Below are 13,597 nucleotides of genomic sequence, written 5' to 3'. Positions count from 1 at the left end.
CACTTCAGATGTACTATTGAACACTCAGAGTACATGTCTCCTGTGACTCCCAAGCACCTGCATCAAAAAATACTGTAAAACTCTCAAAGATTTCTACTTGCAGATTCATCCACATCTGCATCTATCAACACAAAGTACAGGTATGCATATATTTTTAAAATTACATTTCCAACTCTTTTACAAATGCATATAAACAGGGTTCCTTCCACTTACCCTGCATTAACTTACTCAATAATCATACTCCCGTTTGTCCCACCTCCTGACATCAAATGGCACTCACTTACAATGCTGTGAAGTTGCAAAGTTTTCTATTAATGAAGATTTTCATTACAGTTTCAAAACACATATTTGCAATTTGCACATATTTGTGTCATTTTTGTGAAAGAAAAGAAAAACACATTTGAAACATTTCCACAGCATGTTGAAGTGTCAGACCCTGTGTGAAACTTCAATATATTACAAAGACATGAATGCTGCCCATATCACCCATTCTAATGTACAAACTGTTATTTTCTTCTTTCATTCTGTCACTTTTAAAACCACTTGTCCCAATAACAAAGTTGCACTAAAACTCCTACAATTCAACTCAAAACGAAAACTGCATGCATGTTACTAAAGCATGGCATGTACATAGAATGAAAAATGGCAAAATGCAATGCATTTAAAACTATTAATTTCACCACCATTTCAAGTAAAACAAACAAATGCATGCATACATTTACAACAGTGCTGTGTGTAATTTTTAAGACATGAATTAAACAAAATGGAACCAATTTCTCCAACATATCGCAATAACACTCAGTGTATACAATTTCATTAACTTTCCCACACATGCATACTTGTTAGCTAACATTCTCTTTTCTAATCTGTTAATGCTTCTTGGCTTCTCAATGTTTCTCTGCATTCTGGGACTTGCAGTGCATTTCTAATGCAAATACTGCAACCACAACTCCCACAATACAACCAAAAGAACCATCATTTAATAAGCATGAACACACTACAATACATCCCATTCGCAAGTATCTATGTACTAACAACATAACAAACCTTCACACAAGTGCCACTTAAAAGTGTTCAAACAGGGGGGCGCTGTTGAGCAGCCAAGGAAGATGGCCGCCTAGCCTGGGAGCTCCGTTGTCGCCCACCAGTTTATCCGCTACATCGGCGCTCATCCGCTACATTCCGCTGAGTTGGTGCCTGGAGATTGTTGCTGGGGCTCTTCGGAGGCTCTTGACGGAATTTGGGGAGAAAACGTGGCTCGCATCCGGAGGTTCGGGCGCCTGGACCCGCTGCAACCTCTCGGCCTGCTGGATCGCTCCGGGCACTGTCGCCTGCCTGCCGCCTGTTGCATCGGGCGGGCCCTGGGCCTCCGCGGAGCGCCTGCTCGAGGGCCGGCGGACCGTTTGTGTGTGCGGCCTGCCCCGAGGTGCTCCCCCGCTCGTGTGGCCTGGAGAGTCCGGGGTGATCATATGTGCCGGCCCGCGCCCCGCTGGTAGTGCGGGTCCTTCCCGCCTCGCCTCGTGGACTTGCCATCGGGCCTACGGCGGCCGCCTGGGCGGGTCGATCTGCACACGCCGACCTGCGGGGACCCATTGGATTCCACCTGCTCCACTCGGTTCATGGTCGCTGCTGCTGTGGAGGACCCTCACGAGCTGCCTCGCCTCCTGGGATTGGGGCAGGCCTGGACTCCGGAGGTAGTGCCCTCATTGTTATACGGACGGTGCTGCACTGGAGACGTGCGAGTTGGCCACCCTACACAGCGAAGCGGTGGGTGTTCTTGCCCCCCTCCTACCCCTCCGCCTGCCTTCTCCCAGTGTCGCTGCTTGTGGGTCACCCTGCCCTGCCTCCCCTGATATTCTTTGACAGTGTGTGCGTGGACAGATCCAAATATCACCTCTTGGACGTCTTGCTGGCTGCATGCGCGCACTTGTTGGAACATCCACACATTTAACTTGAGGCACTAAAGATAAGGGGGGGCAGCCTCTTCCCTATTACATTCAGAGGGGGACAGCGTCACCTGCATCCGCCGGCCTCGCTGGGGGCACACTGTCTGTTGTAACCAGCCATACTCTGGTGCCACTACCTGCGACGTCCCTTTGGACTTCTCCCCCTGGCCTGTTCCCCCTGTGACGGCTTTGGTGCCACTGCTCATCTATCTTCCCGGCGGTGGGAACCCTTCCTCCACCAACACCAATATCTCTGTGTCAGCCTCGATTCCTACCTGGAACAATGTCCAACAGATCGCGCGGCGCTGGCAAGATGGGCGCTATGGACAAGTTCGCCAAGCCGACGCCCAAGGAAGACCAGGCATCATCCGCATCAGTTCAGGAGGGGGTCGACCTCCCACCGGACCGTCCGCAACCAGACTGGGCCACTATGATGGAATCTATGGCCAAAAACTTTGCAGCCTTTCATGAAAAGCTAGATGACATTAATGCGAATGTGGCGTCATTAAAGGCCAAGCTTGACCAACACGGAGCTAGGATTACCGAAGTGGAGCAGAGGACTGGCACTACTGAGGACAATGTGCATAACCTACAAAACACAGTGTCTGAGCTGGTCCGTGACATGAAACAGGTCAAATCTAAATGCGACGACCTCGAATCACGGTCGCGAAGGAATAATATTCGCATAATTGGGGTCCCTGAATCTGCACTCAAAGGGCGCATGGAACTAGCGGTGGAAAAACTCATGAAAGATCTCCTGGATGACCCCGACCTCTCACCATTCTTCACCGTTGAAAGGGCCCACCGCTCCTTGGCACCTCGGCCGCGGCCGGGAGATTTCCCCAGACCCATCATAGCTAAACTGCTCAGCTATAAAGACAGGGACCACATACTCCGTCTGGCCAGGGAAAAGGGGGAAAAGGGGGAAATGAGGCTGGACTCACAAATAATCAGGATCTTCCCCGATTTCTCAGTGGGGGTGCAGCTGGAGAGACGCAGATTCGACAGGTTTAAAAAAATGCTACGGGAGAGGAAGATCGAGTATGCAATGCTCTTCCCAGCACGCCTTAAATTCACCCATCGAAACAGGCTCTACTTTTTCACGGTCCCGGACGAGGCCGTAAAATTCATAAAGCCGCAGATCCCACTGGCGGACTCCCCCGAGGTGCCGATGGACAACGACTAGAAACGGCCGCTTGCTCTCCCCCTATGATTGTGTCCTGATGCCCTTCAATACATGCATCCTTGCTTTGTAACCTCACTTATATCAGCCGATCTTCAAATTAGGTTGTTTAATAGTAATTTGTATTATTACTGGTGGGCGGAACGGCAGCGGCGGCCCCCACTGCAGCTGCAATTCCTGTAGAATCTAAATGTTTGTGTTTTTGCCCTTGTTGGGCGCTGGTCCAGGCATTGCCAAGTTGGGGATGGCATGCATTAGGTCACTCTAAGGGTGGGTATTCACACACCGCTAGTTGGGTCAGGGCGGTGAGGGTGGGGGGGTGGAAAGTTGGGGTAGGTTACAATCAAAATGGCACAGGGGTTGAGACGGGTTACAAAGGGTGGCACAATCACGATGTGGCAGCACTCATGGCGTTTTGCAGAGGCAGGTGTTTTGTTTGGGATGTCCCGTAGGCTGCATGCATGGCGATCACAATGATGTCATGGAATGTTCGCGGTCTGACGAATTTCACGAAGTCTCGTAGGATTGTGGCCTACGCACAGAGGCACGGGGTCAAGGTACTCCTACTACAAGAGACACATGCTCTTAAACACCTATCATCGAATATTGCGCTAACTTGGGGTCCTAATAGATATTACACCCAATACTCCACCCAAGCTAGAGGAGTCCTGACCCTCATCCACAAGTCAATCCATTTCACTCTGCGCTCATCCTACATTGATGCAGAAGGCAGATATGTGATCCTACACTTGGCCCACGAAGAATGCTTATTGGTCAATGTATACGCACCCAATACTGACTCCCCCGAATTTTTTGACGGTGTGGCGGCCATACTCATGAGATATATTGACATCCCTATAATATGGGGCGGAGACATGAACCTGATACTGGACAGTGTGCTGGACAGGACGACGACCACTCGCAGACCCACATCACGAGTGACCAAACGTCTCCTCTCACACATGGACTCTCTCAATTTACACGATGTATGGAGAACGCTCCATCCCCATGACAGAGACTACACTTTCTATTCAACTGTACATGACAGTTCCTCGAGAATAGATTTATTCCTCTTATCTGGCAGACTGGTGGGGAGGGTCTCGGAGGTCGCGATCCTGTCACGCACAATCTCTGATCATTCCCCCGTGCTCCTGCGGATACAACTCAGCGACACATTGCCGTCGAGACCCGCTTGGCGCTTCAAATCCACCGCCCTGGCTGACATTGGGCCTCATTACACGGAAGGCGGTAATCCAGGGTGCTATTAGCACCCTGGACCATGCCGGTAAATTACCGGCACCGCCTTGGCGGAAAGGGGATTTACCGCCCCATTCCAAGGTTGGAGGGGCGGTAAATCCCCCTTCCGCCATTGCCCTTCCCCATTCCCATTTCTGCCCCACAGGGCTCTATGGGAATGGGGAAGGCGCTAATTACGGCACCGCAATTTTGCGGTGCCGTAATTAGCTCCGAGGTCCCTTAGTGGGTTGGTACTTAACGCCTGCAAGAAGCAGGCGTTAATTCCTCCAACCCGCAAAGGGACCTCGTAGTACGGCGGTAAGGGTTAACGGTCACCGTTGCCATTAACGGTGACCGTTAACCCTTACCGCCGTCCATGTAATGAGGCCCATTGTCTTTAAAGCCGAGATACTGGCGGATATAACCACGTTCTTCGAAAAGAACAATACAACCGACACATCTGAAGGGACTAGATGGGAAGCCTTTAAGGTTTATATCAGAGGGATGTGCATCTCTAGGGAGGCAGGAGTCCTGAAAGCTATAAGGCAAGCCCTAACCATTTCAGAAACCAAACTTAAAGAACTCGAACAGGAGTACCTGACCACTCAGTCCACACAGACCCTAGCTGCGATCAGAGCAGAGCTGGAAAGGTTTGAGTCACTGGCTACGAGTGAGGTGCTATACTATACACGCCCTGCTGCTGCCTGTAAATATGGAGAGGGGGACAGACCGGGCAGAACCCTGGCCAGGTTAGTGCGTGCAGAGACTGGCAGGGCCCGCATTGATAACATTATAGACGGGGGTGGAGTGAGACACTGGTCAGATAAATCCATACTAGATACCTTCACTAGCTTTTACGCCAATCTGTACGGTCCCCAACTGGAACATTCGGCCCTAGACCTAGACGACCTACTAGAGAGCATCCCTATGACCCTCATCTCCCAAGACACCCGGGAAATATTAGACGCCCCGTTTACTCTGGAGGAAATTATTCAAGTAATATCGGACCTTCCTAAAAACAAAGCGCCTGGCCCCGACGGGCTCACGTCCGAGTTTTACCAGGAACATGTGGCCACATTGGCGCCTGTCTTACACGGGGTCTGGTCCGAGTCACTTTGTTTGAAATGCCTCCCTCCCTCCCTTACGGAAGCCTTGATAACTCTCCTTCCCAAGCCTGGAAAACCTCCGGATGAATGTGGATCCTACAGACCCCTATCCGTTATTAATACTGACATGAAAATCTTTGCTAAGATAATTGCAAAAAGGTTTCTCCCTTTCATGTCCCACATGATCCACGCGGACCGGTGCGGTTTCATCCCTGGTCGCTCCACGGCGCTTAACATCCGCCGCCTGTTTAATGTGGTGTCCAGAATCGACCCAGGCGCCGATGCGGTGGCGGTTACGCTGGATGCCCAAAAAGCTTTTGATATGGTCTCATGGCCCAGCAATATCCATGGGCCGTGCTGGAGAGAATGGGGGTGGGTCCAAATATGACCTCGTATATAAAACTCTTATACACGGACCCACGTGCTAGGGTCCTTGTTAACTCTGTTCCCTCCTCTTCCTTCACACTATACAGGGGCACTCGTCAGGGATGCCCATTCTCTCCCCTCCTCTTTGCGTTCGCTATCAAACCCATGGCTGACCACGTTAGAGGACGCCACAGCAATAAAGGCATTCGACTACTGGATGCACCAGAGATCATCTCTCTATATGCAGATGATGTGCTCCTATATGTCAAAAATCCCTCCACGAACCTGGACCCGATCATCCGTGATATTACTAAAATAGGTACGTTCTCAGGCTTTACAATCAACTACTCTAAGTCCGACATTTTCCCTCTGACTGTGGCAACTCAACAACCGTCTTGTGAGTACCCTCTGCGATGGTCCCCGGGTGGGGTTAAGTATCTCGGAGTGCAGGTATCACTAAACAAGTCCTCCCTATTGAAAGACAATTACGAAGCCGCGGCACAACTTGTCACCTCCAGGTTTTCCAAATGGCGCAATTTACCCTTGTCCCTGGCGGGCAGGCTCTCTCTAATAAAGATGATAGTGGTCCCCAAGCTCCTGTATGTCTTTGTTAACGTACCGGTCTGGCATGGGATACAATACTTCAAAAGGCTCCACTCGGAGTGTGCACAATTCCTCTGGCACCCGGACTCGGTCCGGAAAAAGTGGCAACACATGACGCTGCCCTATGACAAAGGGGGTTTCACAGCCCCAGATCTTTGCCTGTACTGGAATGCGGCACAGGCCCAGAACGCCTCCCATTGGTACACGCTCCAGAATCCGCCCATAAATGTAAAACTTGAGAAACTGGCGGGAGGGGGGACTAATATCATGACGCTACTACTGCACCGCGCGTTTCATACTGACGCCCAGGCAGACCCGGTGGCCATTACGCTCAGGGCATGGGGGAGTATCCTGGGCTCTGACCAAGAACAGCACCCTTACTATAAATGGCTTCCCCTGTGGTAGTTTCCCGGTCTCCCCCCCACGCATGACCAACATCTTGTACACCACTGGGAAAACCTGGGCTACCGTGCCCTTACTGACCTCTTCCCTGATGGAGCTTTTATCACCCCTCAGACATGGCGCCCTGAACGTTCCGGCTCTCCGCTTGAAATGCTGCAGTATTATAGACTCAGGGCCGCTGTGCGGACGGTGTGGCCCTCATGCCCTATTGAACCCCCAGACTCTCCTGAAATACAATATATAGCAAACTCCGGAGGTGCCAAGGGTATAATATCCCATCTGTACAAAATGCAGCTGAGTAAATCTGCGGTTACCCCTCTCAAACCACGCGACGCATGGGCCAGGGAACTCGAAATGGAAATTACAGACGATCTCTGGGGCACAATGTGCACACACACACGTAGGGTCTCCATTAGCGCTAGATTCCGCTGCATACAATTTAAGATCCTTAATAGGCTCTACTACACTCCGTACAGAGTTGCGTCATTTAAAGGAACCCCAGCTCCCGTGTGTCCTAAATGTAAATCCCACGAAGCAGATCACATACACATGTTCTGGTCCTGCCCCGTACTCAACACATTCTGGGCGGCCGTAACAGAGGCACTCTCCAAAATAGTTGGTTCGCCAGTGAAAAGGGAGCCACTTGCCCTATTGTTTGGTGCTTGGGAAGGTGAGAATGTAAGGAAAATGTCAACATTTTTGAATGTAAGCGCTATTGTGGCCAAAAGATGTATATTGCAATGTTAGAAGCGCCGCAATCCTCCCACCTTCTCGATGTGGCTAAAGGCCCTCACCTGGACACAAACGTGCGAGGAAGAATACATTGGTTCCCTGCCTTCGAGATCACGACCCAAAAATGTCTGGTCAGAATTTTGTAGCTACTTGAATAGTAGAGATGAGGTGGAATGGACTCCAACTCCCCCACCAGGTCAGCCCGATATGCCATGTGAAGTCTAACTTTTCTCATTGGTTTCCCCTTTCCTGTGTGTGCTTATGGACATCTCTCTGCGTTACCCCTCGATTTTATTTTCTGATGGTCATCTTAACCATGGTGGGCTGTCAAAGGTGCGGTTATGTTATCGGCTCATTGCTATGTAAGTTGTGCTGTGCCTGTCTTAACCCTTTATGCCAATAAACAAAAGTTAAAAAAAAAAAGTGTTCAAACAAATATTTTCAATATCCATTTCTTTTTTTTATATTCACACACTCACTCACAATGCACGCAAATATATTCCACAACTTTCAAACCCACACTCTCCTTTTTTCTCCAACAGACAGAGAGCAGAATGCCTACTGAAAAGCAACTCCGTAGAAGACAAAGAAAAAATAGAGCAGATAAAAATATAATCATGAAAAATACTTATCCACCTCTAGCAGAATTTATAGCAAATGTTCAAACAAAACTGCTAATACCCTCAGTCAACAAAACTGAACCAGCTAGCACTAAAAAAAACTAGCGCCCCTCTTACAAAATGCAAAAATAAAAACAAATGTATAAAGAAGAATAAAGCTGCTAATAACTCTACCACTATATCTACCAATGTTAAAGTAGCCACAGTTAAGGATTCCAAAAAATGAATTTTACAAAATAAATTCCACCGTAGAGTACTTCTGAATCTTATAAAAACGGCAGAAAATTCACGCTCGACCCTTAAAAATTACCGCAGATGACTAATCCTGAAAGCTCTCATTGACAGCGCAATGCTCCTCAAAAAGAAACCACTAACAAAATCAATCAGTAAACTACAAAAAGTACTTCTAAACATGCGCAATGTCAACATAGATATCTTCGCAAACTTCTGTGCAGGTGAATGGATTCACACAAGCAGCACAGAACCATATTTCAATGAAGAGGCTTACAAACAAGAACAGAAAACCCAATTGCCATACATAGTAGTGGCCGAGGCTATGAACTGCTAGACAACACCATTATGGCACAAGAAACCCTCGTTGAAAAACATTCCCAAAAAACTGTTCCTTCCCCCAACCAATGCATCCAGTCTAAAAATTGCCATGCACCTCAATGTGTAACATACAGAAACAATCCTTCAAATCTTTATGACAATTCCTCAATCACTATGTGAAAGTAAAAGACAAAATTAGAATAAAAACTCTACAAACCATGGACTCCTTTTCAGTGCGCAATTGCACTGGACTGAGAGGACATTCATTAACCTGCATTTAGGGACCTGCTTGCAAAAGCATCTTCTACCACATCAAAATGTTAGCAACACACCATTCCACTATACAGAATCTTCTCCAGAGACTGTACAATGCAAAAAGACCTGCTTTACAACTGCAACATTTTAATAACATTCTCCTACATGGGACAGCCAAAGAACTCCTTCAGCAAATAGACAACATCCAAAGAAAATAAGGACATAATTAAATCCTAAAGAGAGTATTTAGGATATAATCAATTTAGACCAAAGTGGAAATTAACTGCAAGACATTTTATTGCAGTGAATAATAATATGAATGTTCAATAAAAAGGTGCCATACCAAACAATACAGTATTGTTGTATTATTTTGATTATCCAAGGAAAATATTTTGGAAGTGAAGATCGGTAAGAAAATTCAGTAACTGTAGAGAACATTAGCGAAAATCTTCCAAATGCCAATCTTCTAATAAAGACGTACAAAAAAGAAATAGCAACGTTTGAAAGCGCATCTGCTGAACTACCAAACCAAGTATGTGTGTGTTGTTGCAGATCTTTTTATAAAAAGAGCACACCAACTGTAGCTATGACTTACAAAATAGAAGACAATGAGGAATCACAATGGTTTCAATTAGCTCTATATCTAATAACAGAAAACAAATACAAAATAACTGACCCTCAGTATGTTGCACATACTGCAATACAAAGCTTGATAATAACCAAATGCCTTCATGGGCTATCACTAATAACTTGGAACTATTCCCACTTCCCAAAACTCTCCAGCAGCTTAATTTGTATGAGAGCATAATAATCCAAACAGTACACATATTTCAAGCTGTAACACGCCTTCAACCAAAAGCAACCAAATTGCCTCCTTCTGAATTGCTACAAGGCATTCATGTCAAAGTAGTTTATCTGACATTAGATCTTAGTGAAAATGTAGAAACTTTAGGAGTGCAACGGCCAATAGATCACTCTTTGATTATCCTAGTTAATGGTGTGCCAATGAAAGACAAACAAATTTGGCAACAACTAGTAGACTTAAACAAAGTTAGAAAAGCCCTACAATATCTAAAAGAAAACACTGACTACTACAAAGATATAAACATTGAACAGAACTTAAGGGAAACCACCCAATAATTCAGCAGTCCTCACCAACTGGCCAATTTGAACTTGTCGATCCTATTATGTCATCCAATATTTTAGACCAGTATACAATTCACGGTATCAGGTAATATTATCACCACCAAAAATATCGCCGTACAAATGGTCGTCAGGAACGGCCATAGGCAATATTTTTGGTGGAGATAATTCATGGGGTAAATGGATGGTGGGGTTGCGGGGGTGTCCCCTGCTCCCTTTTAAAATATATGGAGGTTGCAGGGGTGTCCCCCGCAGGTTCCATGGGTTAATATCGCCGCAAAAAAATGGCGAAATGTTTGTATGGCAATATTTTTGCGGCAATATTATCACATGGAACCCAATTCACCCACTAGACTCCGAAGACACCATAGACGATGCATTAGAAACATATCAAATGCATCAAGCCAAAGGATCTGCAATCAGCATATGGGAGAAAAGTGTAGAAGCACAATCCTTTCCTCAAATCTTTCCTACAGGAAAAGGGGGAATATATGATGAAAGATGGACAGAAATGACAGCATCAGAATACCTCTATTTATGAATGTATTCTGAAGACCCCAGATTCAGACAAAATGTTGAATAATTATTCCAGCTCCTGTACAAAAGTGTACTAGCAACTCTATGGTACAGAGTTGCACACACATTGAAAACAGGTTGCAATTTTTAAAACATGTCTGCTACCTAACATTTATTATTATTATTATTATTATTATTATTATTATTATTATTATTATTATTATTATTTAACTTCAAAAGATAAAAGACAAACGTGATGTTTTGCAGTCAAGAATGACAAATCTCTTGGCAAACATGTGTGGTACAAAAGAATACTGGTTCCGACTTCACACTGATGTACAGTGTATGCTAAGGAAACTTGGCCCACCCACATGGTTTGTCACTTTAAGTTGTGCAGAATATGCATTGGAGGGCTTGCATGACTTCGTACACATAGCAAACCAAAACAAAGAAGGGATAGACATAAAAACACCAGGAGAACGCTGCTCTCTTGACCTTGTAAATGTATCAAGATACTTTCACACCGCTTTTTTGCCATGCTGCACTTCATCTGTAATAAAAATATTCCTCCCCTCAGAGAAGTGGAACACTTCTTTTGGAGAAAATAATATCAATCCAGAGGAGCACCACACATCCATGTGCTTTTGTGAATAAAAGATGCTCCTAAATTTGGTCATGACAGTGATGCAACTGTTTAGCAGTTTATTCACAAATACATGACCTGCAACATTCCTTCAGAAACCACACATAGTGAGCTACATACACACATTTTACGCTTCCAAAAAACATAAGAGTGGCAAATACTGTAGAAGCAGATATAAAAGCAAAGGTAAATACTACACCAAATGCCGCATTAGTTTACCTAGACCAGTTTCTGCAAAAGGACAAGTAAACAGCTTCATGTCTTCTGTTAAACACAGTGGCCCTCATTACAAGTCAGGCGTTGGACCATGGTGCTATTAGCACCATGGTACATGCCGGATTCCGCCATGGTGGATGGCAGAATTACCGCCCCATTCCAAGGTGAGTGGGGTGGTAATTCCCCATTCACCATTTGCCCTTCCCCATTCCCATTTTTGCCCCATAGGGCATAATGGGGATGGGGAAGGCGCTAATTACGGCACCGTAAATTACGGTGCCGTAATTAGCACCAAGGTCGTTTAGCGCCTTGGACTTTAACGCCTGCAAAAAGCAGGCGTTAAAGTATGAATCAGGCGTTAAGGGTTAACGTCGCCGACGGCGCCGTTAAACCCTTAACGCCTGACTTGTAATGAGGGCCAGTGTGAAAGGCAAATCGCCTAAAAACACATACTGCATTAAATGAAATAAAGCTTCAAAGTACATCAATGATTACAATGTAATCATTGCCCTCTTGTAGAAGGCAAACATAGATATACATTATATTGCAGACAATTCCACTGCTGTTGCAAGATATGTCACAGCCTACCTAACCAAAGCTAAGACAACAGTGCTAAAAGACATCTGGGATGACATATCATCTGACAAAACACTGACACAAAAATTGTACAGCTTTGGCAGAAAAATGCTCTCCCATAGAGAATGTGGATGCTACGAAGCTGCAGACCATTTAACAGGCACAGCCTTTTATGGCAAATCTGAACACATAGGGCCTCATTCTGAGATTGATGGTAGTCATGGTGCTATTTGTGCCATGACTGCCACCAATAACGGGTCTGGCATTGGTGTAGTTCAATGGGGACTTACCGGTCTAGCCCGACCCTGGCGGGACCGGTAAGTCCCCACTGAACATGCCATACCCCATTCCCATTTGAGCCCCTATAGGTCTCAATGGGAATGGGGAGGGCGCTAATAACAGGCTCGCGACTTGCAAGCCCGTTATTAGCGCCCTGGTCCCTTAGCGGTACCCGTAAGGGACATGTGGTCTGACCCCACATTCCTTATGGTCCCCGAAAAGGGACCTAGGAATAGGGCGGTAGGGGATTACCGGCACCGGTCTCCTTACCAGCGCCCGGTATCCCTTACCCCCCTACTCGTAATGAGGCCCATAGTCTGGCTAAGCCTGGGTCCAGCTGCATCCAGAAAAAGAGTGCTGAAATCGTACCAAGACATAGAAACAATAGCCAAAAATGATCCCAACAGCCAGGACATTTTGAAAAACAATTTCTTAGAAACATACTACCCAAACAGAAGTACTGCTTTGGAAAACATGTGCCTATACCACATAGCCCAACATTCCTCCTACAAGAATAATATTAAACAAGATGAAAAAAGTGGAAAATACATGGTCTTTGCTTGTGAAGGGAGTATCATCAAACTTACCATACCCAGCCTAATTAATCATATTAAGTTATCATTTAACACTCCTCAACATAGAGAACTTTACTACATGGTCCTACTCCAACTTATTAAACCATGGAGAAAAGAAGATTTATTAGGCATCCATGACTCATTTGAAGCTGCATTCAATGCAAATGAAAGCAGCATAACAAATGTCAATTCCAAGCAATAGAGAAACATGTTGGACAATAAATGCCAACAAGAGGAAGAAGTTCAAGCACAACTAAATGAAGACACTCCTGAGGGCAGTTAACCTTCTGTTACAGTAAGCCAATAACTACTTGGAAAGCCACTCATAGTAAATGAACAGAATTAGCCATGACAGAAGTAGAGAACACCAGGTATCAATATTAGCAATCAGAAGAAAATTTGGCACTGCTGAAATCACAACTAAATGATGAGCAACTTAGCATTTTCCTAGTAATGACTAAAGAAATTGAACATGGTTTGCAGCATGAAAGTAAAACTTGAAGCTGTCAAAATTATAAACCTGTACTCCTCCATGTAAGTGGTGAAGCTGGTTTTGGAAAAATATTCTTAATAAAAATCATCAGCAAATCCCTACAAAGTTAAAAAAACAACAACAACCTTTCAGCTTTTCTAACAGCCCCAACAGCC

The sequence above is a fragment of the Ambystoma mexicanum genome, chromosome 1p, assembly GCF_040938575.1.
Source record: "Ambystoma mexicanum isolate Mex_15411 chromosome 1p, UKY_AmexF1_1, whole genome shotgun sequence".
Taxonomy (NCBI): domain Eukaryota; kingdom Metazoa; phylum Chordata; class Amphibia; order Caudata; family Ambystomatidae; genus Ambystoma; species Ambystoma mexicanum.
Note: the sequence above shows the minus strand (reverse complement) of the source record.